The sequence below is a fragment of the Chinchilla lanigera genome, unplaced genomic scaffold (genome assembly GCF_000276665.1).
Source record: "Chinchilla lanigera isolate Chin_1 unplaced genomic scaffold, ChiLan1.0 scaffold00040, whole genome shotgun sequence".
NCBI lineage: Eukaryota > Metazoa > Chordata > Mammalia > Rodentia > Chinchillidae > Chinchilla > Chinchilla lanigera.
Window position 1 is genome coordinate 18,521,358 of NW_004955441.1, and position 12,258 is coordinate 18,533,615.

Below are 12,258 nucleotides of genomic sequence, written 5' to 3' on the forward strand. Positions count from 1 at the left end.
TGTTTGGCCCATTTGACAAAGATAAGGTTGTTGAGTGTGTTTGTAGTAGTGCTTCCATCTTCTAATCTGTTCCATTGATCTTATGGTCTTGTTTTTTTTTTTGTTTTTTTTGTTTTTTTTTATTTTTTGCCAGTACCATGCTGATTTTATCACAATAGCTTTGTAGTATAATTTCAAATCAGGGATTATGATGCCCCCTGCCTTGCCTTTTTTGCCCAGGATTCACTTTGTTATTCTAGGTCTCTTCTCCTTCCAGATGAATTTTAAGAATGTTTTCTCTTCATCTATGAGGTACGGCCTGTACTTCTCTTTCTTGATTAGGTCTTTCTCTGGTTTGGGTATTAGGGTAATAATTGCCTTAATTTGAGTTTTTTCTTTCCATTTTTTGTAAGATTTGCTAGGGGTTTTTCAATTTTATTTATTCTTTAAAGAACCAATCTTCAATTAATTCTTCATATTACTTTCTTAGTCTCAATTGCACTAATTTCTGCTCTGATTTTTTATAATTTGCTACCTACTTTGGAATTTGGGCTTGACTTGCTTTTCTTTTTCTAGAAGGTTGAGGTGCAGCATTAGGTTGCTTGTTCTTGTTCTGTTTTCCTGATGTGAGTATTCACTGCTATAAATTTCCCTCTGAGGACTGCTTTCACTGTGTCCCGCAGGTTCTGGGTAAGTTGCATTTACATTTCTGTTTGACTGTAGGTATTGTTTAATTTCTTCTTTGATTTCATGTGTGACCCATTGGTTGTTCAGGAGAGTGTTATTTAATTTCCATGTATTTATAAGTTCTCTGGGCTAGTATATGGTCTATTTTAGAGAATGTCCTGTGTGCAAATGAGAAGAATGTGTATTCTGATGTTGTTCGGTGGAACACTCTGTGAAGGTCTACTAAGTCTATTTGTTCACAAGTTTGGTTCAGTACTGTTATTTCTTCACTAAATTTTTGTCTAGTTGATCTATCTCTTTGTGACAATGGGGTGGTAAGTTCCCCTGTTAAAATTGTATTATTTGTTGTTTGATTTTTCATGTCTATTAACATTTGTCTTATATAGTTGTGTGGCTCTGTATTTGGTGCAAAAGTTTATGATGGTTATCTCTGACTCTTAAAGTTTTCCCTAACAAGTACAGTGACCTTCTTTTTCTCTTTTGATCATTCTTGGTTTGAAGTTCACATTGTCTGCAAAGCAGATACCCCTGTTTTTTCCTTGGTTCCTGGCACGTGGAGTATTGTTTTCCATTCTTTGATTTTCAGTCTATGAATTTCCTTTAAATTAAATGTGCTTTTTGTATACATCTTATTGTTGGATTTTGTGTCTTAATCCATTCTGACAGTTTCTTTTGATTGGTGATTTGAGGCCATGTACATGAATAGTTATAACAATACGTATTGGCTTATCTTTGTCATATTATTTTCATAATGTTGGTTCCCTACTTTTTTCCTCTAATTACTTGTTCTGCTTGGTGGCTTCTTCCACTTGTTGTTCTTGGAAATGTAGTCACTTTTATCTCTTTCTAGAATATCTTTCAGTACTTTTTGTAGGGTTTGCTACTTGTGGTAGTCATAAATGTCTTTGGTTGTTCTTTGTTGTGAAAGTATCTTATTTCTCCATTAATTCTGAAAGATTGTTTTCCAGGGTACTTCAATCTGGGTTGGAAGCGGTTTTCTTTCAGAATTTGAAATACTTAACTGCAACATTTCCTGGTCTTCATGGTTTGTGTTGAGAAGTCTGCTGTGATTCTTATGGGCTTTTCTTTATAGGTGATCTCTTTCTTTTGTCTAACAGCTTTTAATATTCTGTTCTAGTGCTGAATTTCTGGGATCTTGATTATTACATGTCTGGGTGTAGATATATTTTGGTTATGGCTAGTTGTAGTTCTATATGCCTCTCTTATTGTATGTCAGATTTATTTTCTATGCTTGGGAAATTTTCTGCTATTACTTCTGCAGATAGTCTTTTTATGTCATTCGTGTTGACCCCAGTTTTTTCATGGACACCTATCAGGTTTATATTGTTTTTCTTTGCACCATCTTGCAAATGTTGAATTGTTATTTCCTGATTCATTGTTATTTTTAAGAGACCTTTCCTTTCATGATCACTACCTGCAAACCTGTCTTCCAGGCCTGAAAGTCTATCTTTAGTTTCATTCAAGGGGTTTTGCCAGCTTTCAATGGAATTTTTAATTTTCTGGACATTTGTTTGAATCTGTTTCATGCATTCTAATTCTTTCTCATATTGTTCATTTAAGGTTTCCATCATTTTCCTCTGCTCCTTGTTTTGGTTACTTTTCTCTCATTGCTGAGACAAAATACCCAACACCCAAAAAGGAAGGAAGGTTTATTTTTGAAGGAAGGTTTACTTTTGAAGGAAGGAAAGGTTTATTTAGCTTACAGTTTATGGAGGTTTCAGTCCATACTTGGCTGGCTATAAGGCAGAGTGACACATGGCAGAGGGCTACAGTTCATAGTGGCAGAACACAGCAAAGTAACAAGCACAAAAGGGAGGAATGGCGGCAAGCAGCCTCTTTCCCTCCCTTACATTGTATGCAAAATACCCGCCCAGGGTGGTTGTAGGACTCACACCCATAATCCCAGCATTGGATCATGGATCAATCACAAATCCTAAAAGCCCATCCCATGACTGCATGAAGATTTAGGGGGACATGTGGACACAAACCATAACACTCCTCTATTTTTTTTTTTATTTATGTCTTCTTTACATATGTTGAGCAATTCTTTCATTATGATAGTCATTTCTTTTTTTACCTAAGAGATTATTCCTGATCTGATTTCTTCCATAGCCTAAGGGAGTTGTTTCTTTATTTCAGTTGCTATCTTTTCAGAAGTTTCATGTGTGTGCCTTCCAATTTCTTCTACGTGGATGTCTCCTGGATTTGTTCAGGGTGACCTGGAGATCTGACATTGCATTTTACACCTGTTTGCTTAGTCTTTTCATTTTCTATTTCAAAAAAATTTTATTTTGTTTTCTGTGATGATATTTGTGAGATTTGTTAGTAGTTAGCTATATCACTACAATCAAGATCTCTCTAGGAAAAGTCTATTCTTCAAGAATATCTTCTCTGTGTCAGAGTCATGGTTTGTGTCTGGCCCAAGATCCTACCTTCCCAATTAATTCAGAGTGAGATGCTGGTTTTTGTTTGGCTCAGACCCCAGTCTTATGGTGTAGGGCTGTGGTGAGGTTATTTCCTCAGACTTTTCTAATGTTGTTACCCAGGGGAGAACAACTGTGTACAACAGCTATGACATCCTAGTAGTACAATTAGCAATAATGATAGCTTCAAGCACAATTTAGAAATTGACAAACTGTGGTAACTATTGATTTTTGTACTTTAGACCAAAGGAGCAAAGTTTGTAGATCATAAATTAGGAGTTTGTATGCAAAGTGTTTCCCCTCAGTAGAGTGATTTTACCCTGTGGTGAGGAAGTTTAGGGAGGATGGCGTGCAAGATAAAGATAACTGGAAAGGAAGTAGAAGCAATACTGGAGGACAAAGGATGGTCGCACATGGTTTGGGGAAAAAGGGAATGGGGTAAAATGAAATTATGTGAACTTAGTGTCTGGGTTAGGGAATGGGATTAGAACAAGAAGAAATGAACAAGGAAAAAATTGAGAAAAAAAGGAAAGGAAAAGAGAACAAGATAAAGAAAAAAGATAAATCAAGATAAAATAAAATAAAATAATAATAAAAAAAGAGGAGGTCCCACTCACCTGATTTTATTCTGTGTGTCTTTGTCCCTATGCACAACATTGCTCTACCTAACCTTCCACCTGTTTTCATGTATTTCAGACTTTTCTTTTCCCCCCTGCTAGCCTCACCTGTTCATCATGTGAACCCTAGTCCAGGTCCTACTATGTGGCTCTTGTCCCCTGGGGGCCTGGTTCCAAGGTGGAGGGGGATGGGCCAGGTACCTGGGTTCCTCCAATCACTTAGTTTTACTTCATAAGTCATGTTAATAAACACTTCACTTAATATAATATATACATCACTTTTAGCCAACAACTGGTAGGTTCTAGGAGTCTTACAATTTAGGATCTATAAATTGATACCAAATATTAAGAAAGGATTAATATAAGTTAATGATAATAAAGAGCCTGAATGCAGTTTCACTGCTGGAGTTTTAACCTGTACACCTCTCTTCCTTGTCTGCTAGGCATTGGGACAATTTGATAAGAAAGCCCAGTCCTCCTGCTGTTTATGCTAGTAAATTCAAATCCTATAAACTTTGGTAGTATGTACACTTTCCCAGACCACTATAAAAGCTGAAACCTTTTTTCTTCCATTGTTTTCAACCTGCTTGTGAGCTATTTTGTACTCCCAAGGAAGCTCATTTTTCAAATCTTTTGCACATCTAGTTGGTGCATGTGCAATATTGAACCAAATTTCATGTGCTAGAGATTCTATCTCATTTCTAAAGGATAACCAGAACATAAATCCAAAATAGTTTTCTACTCCACTGAAAATATATTCATAGACACAAGTTGAAATACTCTGTCAGGAATCGTAAGCCTCCTCTTATGTAGCTTTCAGGCAAGATATTACAGATAAGCATGAATTTAAGCTTTTATTTTTGGAGCATGATCAGAAGCTGTGTTTTCTCAGCAATAAAATTCTACCACCCCAAGATCATTTTTTATCAAATATCTGTGCCATAGGGATTGCAATAGCTACATGCATGCTAGAAAGGAAAAGTAATTGCTCTCATAATCATGACACTAAGAAACAACTGAGAGAAAAGTAGCTCCAGGGACAATGTTCAGTAGCTAATTGTTCAACTCTCTGGCTCTCTTTGCTGGTAGACATTGAGTTTAGTTATAATGTAAAGTACAGTGAATGCAGTTCAGCTGGAATTTTGATACCAGCAGTGTTTTTCTTTAGTATTGCTTCTGGGAAAAAATGATGCCAAAATCCACAAAATGTCAGAGGAAAGGCAAAATACCAAATAGGAAACTATACATAACAAAATTCCTTTCAGAGAACTTCATATTTTGGATATTTGGAATTCATTTCTCAGTTGTGAATTGAAACTGACCTTAAACCCCAAGACTTCAGAAGAGAAATAGTAAAGAAACTGATCTCAAATCAGACAGTAACTTCATGTATCTTTTCTGCCTCTTGCATTGTTTTCAAATAGATTTTGTTTACCATTAATGATCAGTTTTTAGACTTAAGGTGAAGCTTTTTTCTTATTTTTCCTGCGCCCCCCCACCCCGGTACTGGGAGTTGAACTCATGACCTTGTGCTTGCCAGGCAGGCACTGTGCCACAGAGCTAAATCTGCAGCCCTTTTCTCTTATTTGTAATGAGATATCTTTTCACATTTTGATTGTAAACACCAAGTTCCGATTACTAAGCGCCAGGGAGTCTGAGCACGATAAAAACAATAGTGAAAACAAAATTGAAGGTCTTTAGACAATTAATGTATATTTTTCAATAAATGATTAGGAGCCATGACAGCTGGCCAACAACTTAATATTTGAACAGCTTAATTACTTTTCAGTGGAGAAACCTAATCATTAAATTATTCTTATATTCTTGGATTAACCCAAATCACAAAATATAATATGCCTTCAGCAGAGATAATTCAACTCTGTCTATTAAGATAAATTCACCATCAAAATAACAAAATAATAAAATTTTAAATATCCAAGATTTATATGTTTATAATAAGCTTATTTCTAAATTACCTGGAAATTTAAGAAAGATCCTAAAATGTTTCATCAAAAATCAGGTGGCAAGGGAATACTGAAGAGGGCTGAGGAGGTAAAGTTATAGGCTGAGGTTCTGACAACACTGACAAAAAAGATTGATTTCTACAAAGTACAGCTGATTATTAAGACAAGGAAAATGGTACAGAAGCTGTTTCAGAGGGCTCAGAATATTGTTTAGAATATCACTGTAGCTTTGCTATAGAAAAAAGCCATTGGACTTAAATACATCCTTCAACATATTCTTGATAACTGGATACACAAGAAGATACATGGCAGAACTAATTCAATAAAAATGAAAGAAATAATTTACCTCTCATTTATTTGAAAAGCAAACAAGTGTATTCTTGAGTCTTGCTATTGCCGCAGTTAATTACAGCTAAATGAGACCAAAGACTTACCCTGTTTCTTACTTTTAATAATACTTATATGAATAAGTCTACTAATTATAATTTTATTGTACTTTTATGCTGATTGTTACATTACTTCTTTTGCAATTGTTTGTTTTTTCAACTTCTTTATTGCAGCTTGGAGCATTCCTTAAGCCGTCTTTGCCTCGTGTGTGTCAGTCTTCAGTCACTTCCTCAAAATCACTGGACCCAAGTATTCCTCCATTATTTTTTACTCTCCTCTTATCCTCTCCTCCTTACTCCCATCATGAGGTGTTTGCTTGTGTAATGGTCATTTTTCTTATCTCCATTTTCTGTCCACACTTGAAAGTCAAACCATTCCTGACATTTTTTAAAGTCATTTATCTGCTCCTCTTCAATAAATTTCTCCTTCTTCTGCTTTTATATAGCTTCCAAATAGCCTGTTAGAAAAATCAATGGCTTTTATTTTCCTATTTTTGGTTCTCCATGTTAGTTAAAATTATTCATGATTCTCACCTCTGTATAATATAATTTCTTTAACAGCTATTTAAATACGTATTTGTTGAAATAAAACAAATTCAAATCAGAAAGCTTACAAAAAATTTGGTATTTCTTCTGCTTCCTTATCTTTCTTTCTGCCCAAAGCATAAGTGTTCTCATCCACTATTAATTCTTGGAACCATATCTTCATTCCTATTTTTAATAAAATCAAATAACAAGTATTCTGAGCCCTTATTCCTGAATAAAATTAAACTAACATTATGTAAATCATGACCTTGTGGTTCTTCACTATTTTTGAAGTTGGAAAACCCACAACATTAGTGTAAGGTTTAAAAACTGACTTTTTAAAGTTAATGCTGTAATGGGGGGGACAAACAAGAGCAATAGTGTATGGTTAAGGCAGTATACTACAATGAATCAGTTTGTGGCTTCTGTAAGGAACACAAAAATAAGAAAACTGTTTGAGTAGGATCCCTTAAGAAAAGGAAAGGATTTAAAGGAAAAGAAGAAACTTTTAAACTGAAAAACAGCATGACATTGTTCTGACTACAGTAGAAGTAGATTGATTTTGTGGAGAAATGTGAATTGGCTAAGGATATTTACCATACTGTCAATGGTTTAAAAACATTCACAATCAGAGAAATATAATGAAATTGATGACTTAGGAAGTTTATAAAAAGTTTCCCAGGTAGTGGCTATGTTAGGGAGAAAGTAGTTAGAAGCCAGAAGCAATCCAGAATTCCAGATCTTATAACTTTCATCTCAGAAAACTGTACTGATGGGAAAATCAAGAGCAGGAGGAGAGACAGGTCCTTCTGGACAGTGTCCATCCACTGTCTACTGCCTTTGGTTGCCCATTTCAACCTATTTTTCTGTGAGATTGCTTGCTCACCTGATACCATCTCAGGTGTGAACACATATCTGTGTTAAATGAAGAAGTATTAGTTCAGAGACAAAGTGGGGTATGTCTTGCACATACATTATTTTCTTTTAATTTAGTAGTGCCCTTTTCTTTAACAAATATATTTGGCTCCCAATTAAATAGTATTATCTTTGTGACATTTTGTTGCACCTAGGATATTAGAACTCCAAAGAAATTAGTCTTGGGGCTGGGGATTTAGCTCAGCAGCACAGCGCCTACCTGGCAAGCACAAAGTCGTGAGTTCGATTCCCGGTACCAGAAAAAAAAAAAGAAAGAAATTAGTCTTAATCTATGTATGTTAAATTCACATGATTGACTTTGTCCCCCTCTGGTATCCCCCAAAATTTATTTATTTATTTATTCTCTCTTTCTTCTTTCTTTCTCTTTCTTTCTCTCTCTTCCTTCCTTTCTTCTTCCTGTCTTTTGCCTTTCTTTCTTTCTTTCTTTCTTTCTCTGCAGATCAGTGAAAAATATGTCTCTCTTGTACTTACTATTTCTCCCAGCTGTAGGAACTGATTGATCTTGTGGCTTTAGCATTTTCCAATGAAAATGATCTGGTGGATGCTGGGGAATGTGATCCATTTCAATCCCATTTTTAGAGTAGATGTGTATGTTTAAGTTTTTATCAAGGGCAACTTTAATAGCACAGAAAGATGAATGAAATCAGAAAACATTGTGGATTTATGGACTGGGAAAAAGCACCTAAGAAGAGAAGAAACCCAGGGTAAATTGTGAAATGACAGCAGGGTTTCTGGCAAAGACCACCTTTCTTCAATTTACAATTTCATATAGTTCTAGCCAGAAATGCGTTACAAACCCAGATACTAGCTCAGCATTTTTATAAGCATAGCTTGAAAATGAAGGCCCAAAACTGACGCTCTTATCATTTATTTCCTTTCCTTTAAACTTTGGCTTTAATTTGATAATTGTCATGGAAGGCTTCTAAGTGTTACTAGATGAAATCACCTTGATATCATTCCCTGTCCTGGGGATTAGTGCTCTATGATGATTTAAATTAAGAATAAGACATTATGTCAATTCTGAAGTTCAAGTAGGGCTTTACCCCGCATCTATTTCAGACAGTACTTCGGTACTTGCACTACAGTGTGTCCTGAGATCCCTGACCTTAACGGCTACACTTCTGCCTTTATCTGTTCCCTTTATTTCCTTCAGTGCAAGTTACCCTGTAGGGATGAGGACTGTTGGATTGGAGGTCATAAACAAGTGAACAATACTGCATATTTACTTTGGAATTATATTTCTTTAAATAGTGCTTTGGGGAAAATCAATGTGTATAAATAGAAAATGTTCAAATTTGAGAAATAGGCTTTGAGGTGAAGTGCTTAAAATATAAAGCTCATAAAGAAAAACATCAAAAAAAGCATCTATTTTCGCTTCTGGGGACCAAAAAATGAACCATAAAGTGTGATAGTTTTATATTAAAAATTTGCTTCTTTTCCTATTCATAATTGCTTTAGCTAATATAAAAGTTGAAATCTTAATATGATTAGTCATTTGTTTGGGTGAACAGAAAGTGTTACATAAAGAAATGAGAGCATAAGGGAACAAGAGATGCACTTATTCAGACAAGGCAGCAAGACATACATTCCAACAGAGCAGGGCCCTGTGATCCTTAATTTACATATGAATAATTAATATGCATACCCCAATAATGCCACTTTCTGTGCACTACATTCAGTATGAATTATTCAGAAACATTTCAAAAATGCCTTTTGTAGTCGAGGGAATTACCACCCTCCAAGATATGTAGAAAATAAAAATTGTTTGAAAAATGGAATAGAAACAGAAGATCTGATTAAAAAGATTCCAGAAAAGAAAGTTTCTTGATGCAACTATTTTGCTTTTTCTGTGTGCTTTATCTTCTAAGGATTGTACTTCTAGTGATTATACCAGCTTTTAAGAGTATAGGTGTACATTTGAGTACCCAGAAAAAGAGAAACCTGAAATTGTACAAATAGCTGCTTCCTAGGAGCATGGAGCAACCCAAAAGTTAAACAGTTCCAAGGAGGGCACGCTTGAAGGACAACGTAAGTCAGGACAACAAAGCATGCAGACACACAGTTTTGTGTTTTGTCTTGTTTTAACTGTTGTATGTCAAAGCATAGAGAAAGAATGAGCAGATGTTTAGCTCTCTTATATACATTATACTTGTGGTCATAAAAATCACAACATAAGACAGGATTAGAGCCACTTCCAGGGCTGGGCCAGCTCGTGACAATGGGTTCACCCTCAGTGAGGTGCAGGTCATTTCTCCTGGTGACCAAGTGAGCTTAGAACTGGACAGAGGCATAAAAGTGCTCGCTGAGGTTCAGCGAAGTTGGATCATCACAGGAATTCCATGGGACTACTGTCGGAGTCCCTGTGAATCACTCATTGCTCTGAAGTTCAAGACTTTAAACTGCTCAGCTCTGTGTTTCTCTGCTTTTGTACAGGTAGGGATGAATCCCAACATGGTTGGTGTGAAAGGAAATGCATGCACAAAGTCAGATGTACAATAATGTATGTTCTTGCTGAAGCAAAAGAACTAGTGGCGTGAACCTCCAAGAAACTTGGAAAGGCAGAACTGAACAGCTTAGTAGTTAATGAGGTGTGGGTAGTTTCTAGGGCTAGATGCCTGGCTTTAAATTCCAAAACCACGGTGAATAAGTAAAGGACTTGAGCAAGTTTTCTGAACTTCATTTACCTTTACTTCCACATTTATAAAATGAGAATAACAGCACTAGATATCTAGATAGATTTATTATGAGGATTGAATGAGTAAATGCACATAAAATACACTTAGAATCAAACCAACACATTACAAAGCTTTATAAATGTCAGCTAACATCATTGCATCATAAAGATTTAAAACATACACTCCATAGTCAGACAGCTATCCTGATTTCACTTCTTACTAATGAAGAGAAATGTCTCACTCCCAGTCCCTAGTACAACACACCTATTCCAGAAGGTTTTTGTATAACTTAGCAAATTGCTCAGTTTGCAGCATATTAGCTGTTAGAAACACCGTTACTGTTATTCTTCATATTTTGTGAGATTTTCAGTAAACATCATTGAAGCTTATATTTGATTCACAGGCGAGAACTGTGACATTATTCAGGGAAACAGGAATGTCTTAAACATTTTTATCTAATCTCTTCAATGACGTCCTGTCTTGCAGGCTTTCAGACTCTTCAGAAACCCAGAAAAGGGACAAACTATTGTGTTATATTTGGTAGCGAAGTGTACTATTTTAGTATATAAAACTAGATTCTCATATACTAGAAGAATGTTCATCCTGTAGTCTATCTGGCATGGCCATACAGTTGTGAAATGTACATTTATACTAAGTAAATTTGAATATGAAGTACTTAGGCAAAATAGTTATTCTATGTGTTTATTTTCACGAGACAAATATAAAAACACTGCACTTGGGAGACACAGATGAAGCATTCTCTCATTTCTATTGCATCAAAGGTTAGATTATTTGATCCATAACATTTACACCTGGGTGTAACCTACCAGAAATAAACAATTTTAACATAGGGTGAGAAGATCATACCATGTATGTGTTCTCCTGAGCTTTTTCTAGGACATTAACATAATGTACAAGGTGTCAGTAAATGATTCATACCAACAGACTCAGTGTTCATAGCATGTGCAAAGTTGTAGTCAAGTATGAAGAGTTTCAATTACAAAAAGAATGAATAAGATGTAGCATAAATTGAGATTTTTATCCAAAATGCTTGGCACTGGAAGTATTTTTTATTTATTTATTTATTTATTTATTGCATTTTAGGATATTTGCATTTATATAATGAGGAACCGTGGGGAGTGACACAAGTCTAAGAATGAAATTCATCTATGTTTTATATATATCTTACACACCTATATTGAAGGTAATTTTGCACAACATTTTTGGAAAATGTACATTTTAACTGTAACCAGTCACATGAGGTGAGATGTGGAAATTTTCACTCTGGCGTCATGGCAGCACTCAAAACTTTCAGATTTTGGAGCATTTCAGGGTTTGAATTACTTGATTAGGGATGATCAACCTGTCTAAGGTTCCTGTTGTCATATGACCCTCATCCCGCTTGGTATGTTTACTATTTTCTTAGGTAAGACAAGGTATGAGGTAATTATCCTGAAGAATATTAATGGAAGGGTCCATTATTTAATCACCAATTCCTTAATGGGTGTGTTAATGGTCATGAAATCACTTGACTGAGTCCAAAATTGCTCATTACATATAAATACTAAAATACCCAGACCATCTCTACTCCCACTAGTCCTGGTTTCCTAGTGAATTCTCACAATCACATCAAAGCATCAGCTCTCTTGTAGCTAAAATTTTGGAGGGATTTAGCATGCCAGGTAGGCTTAACTTTCTAAATATTCTTTCTTTAATTTCACGTTTGTTAACTGATAATCCATGTCTTCTGTTAGACATGATCTTGTTTTTAAATTTTAAATTACTTTTTGAAAATCAACCCCAAGATCTTAATATATGTCATAACTCCATCAGTGACATCTCATAATTCTTATTTTTCATGGTAATCTTACCTTTGCAATATTAAATGGCAAATGAAGGAAAACATTTTTACCACTCAACCGTATTCTCCTTTTCTTTTCCTTCATTTCTAGTTCCTTCTTTTTTTTTTTTTTTTCTGGTACCTGGAATTGAACTCACAACCCTGTGCTTGCCAGGCAGGTGCTGTGCCGCTGAGCTAAATCCCC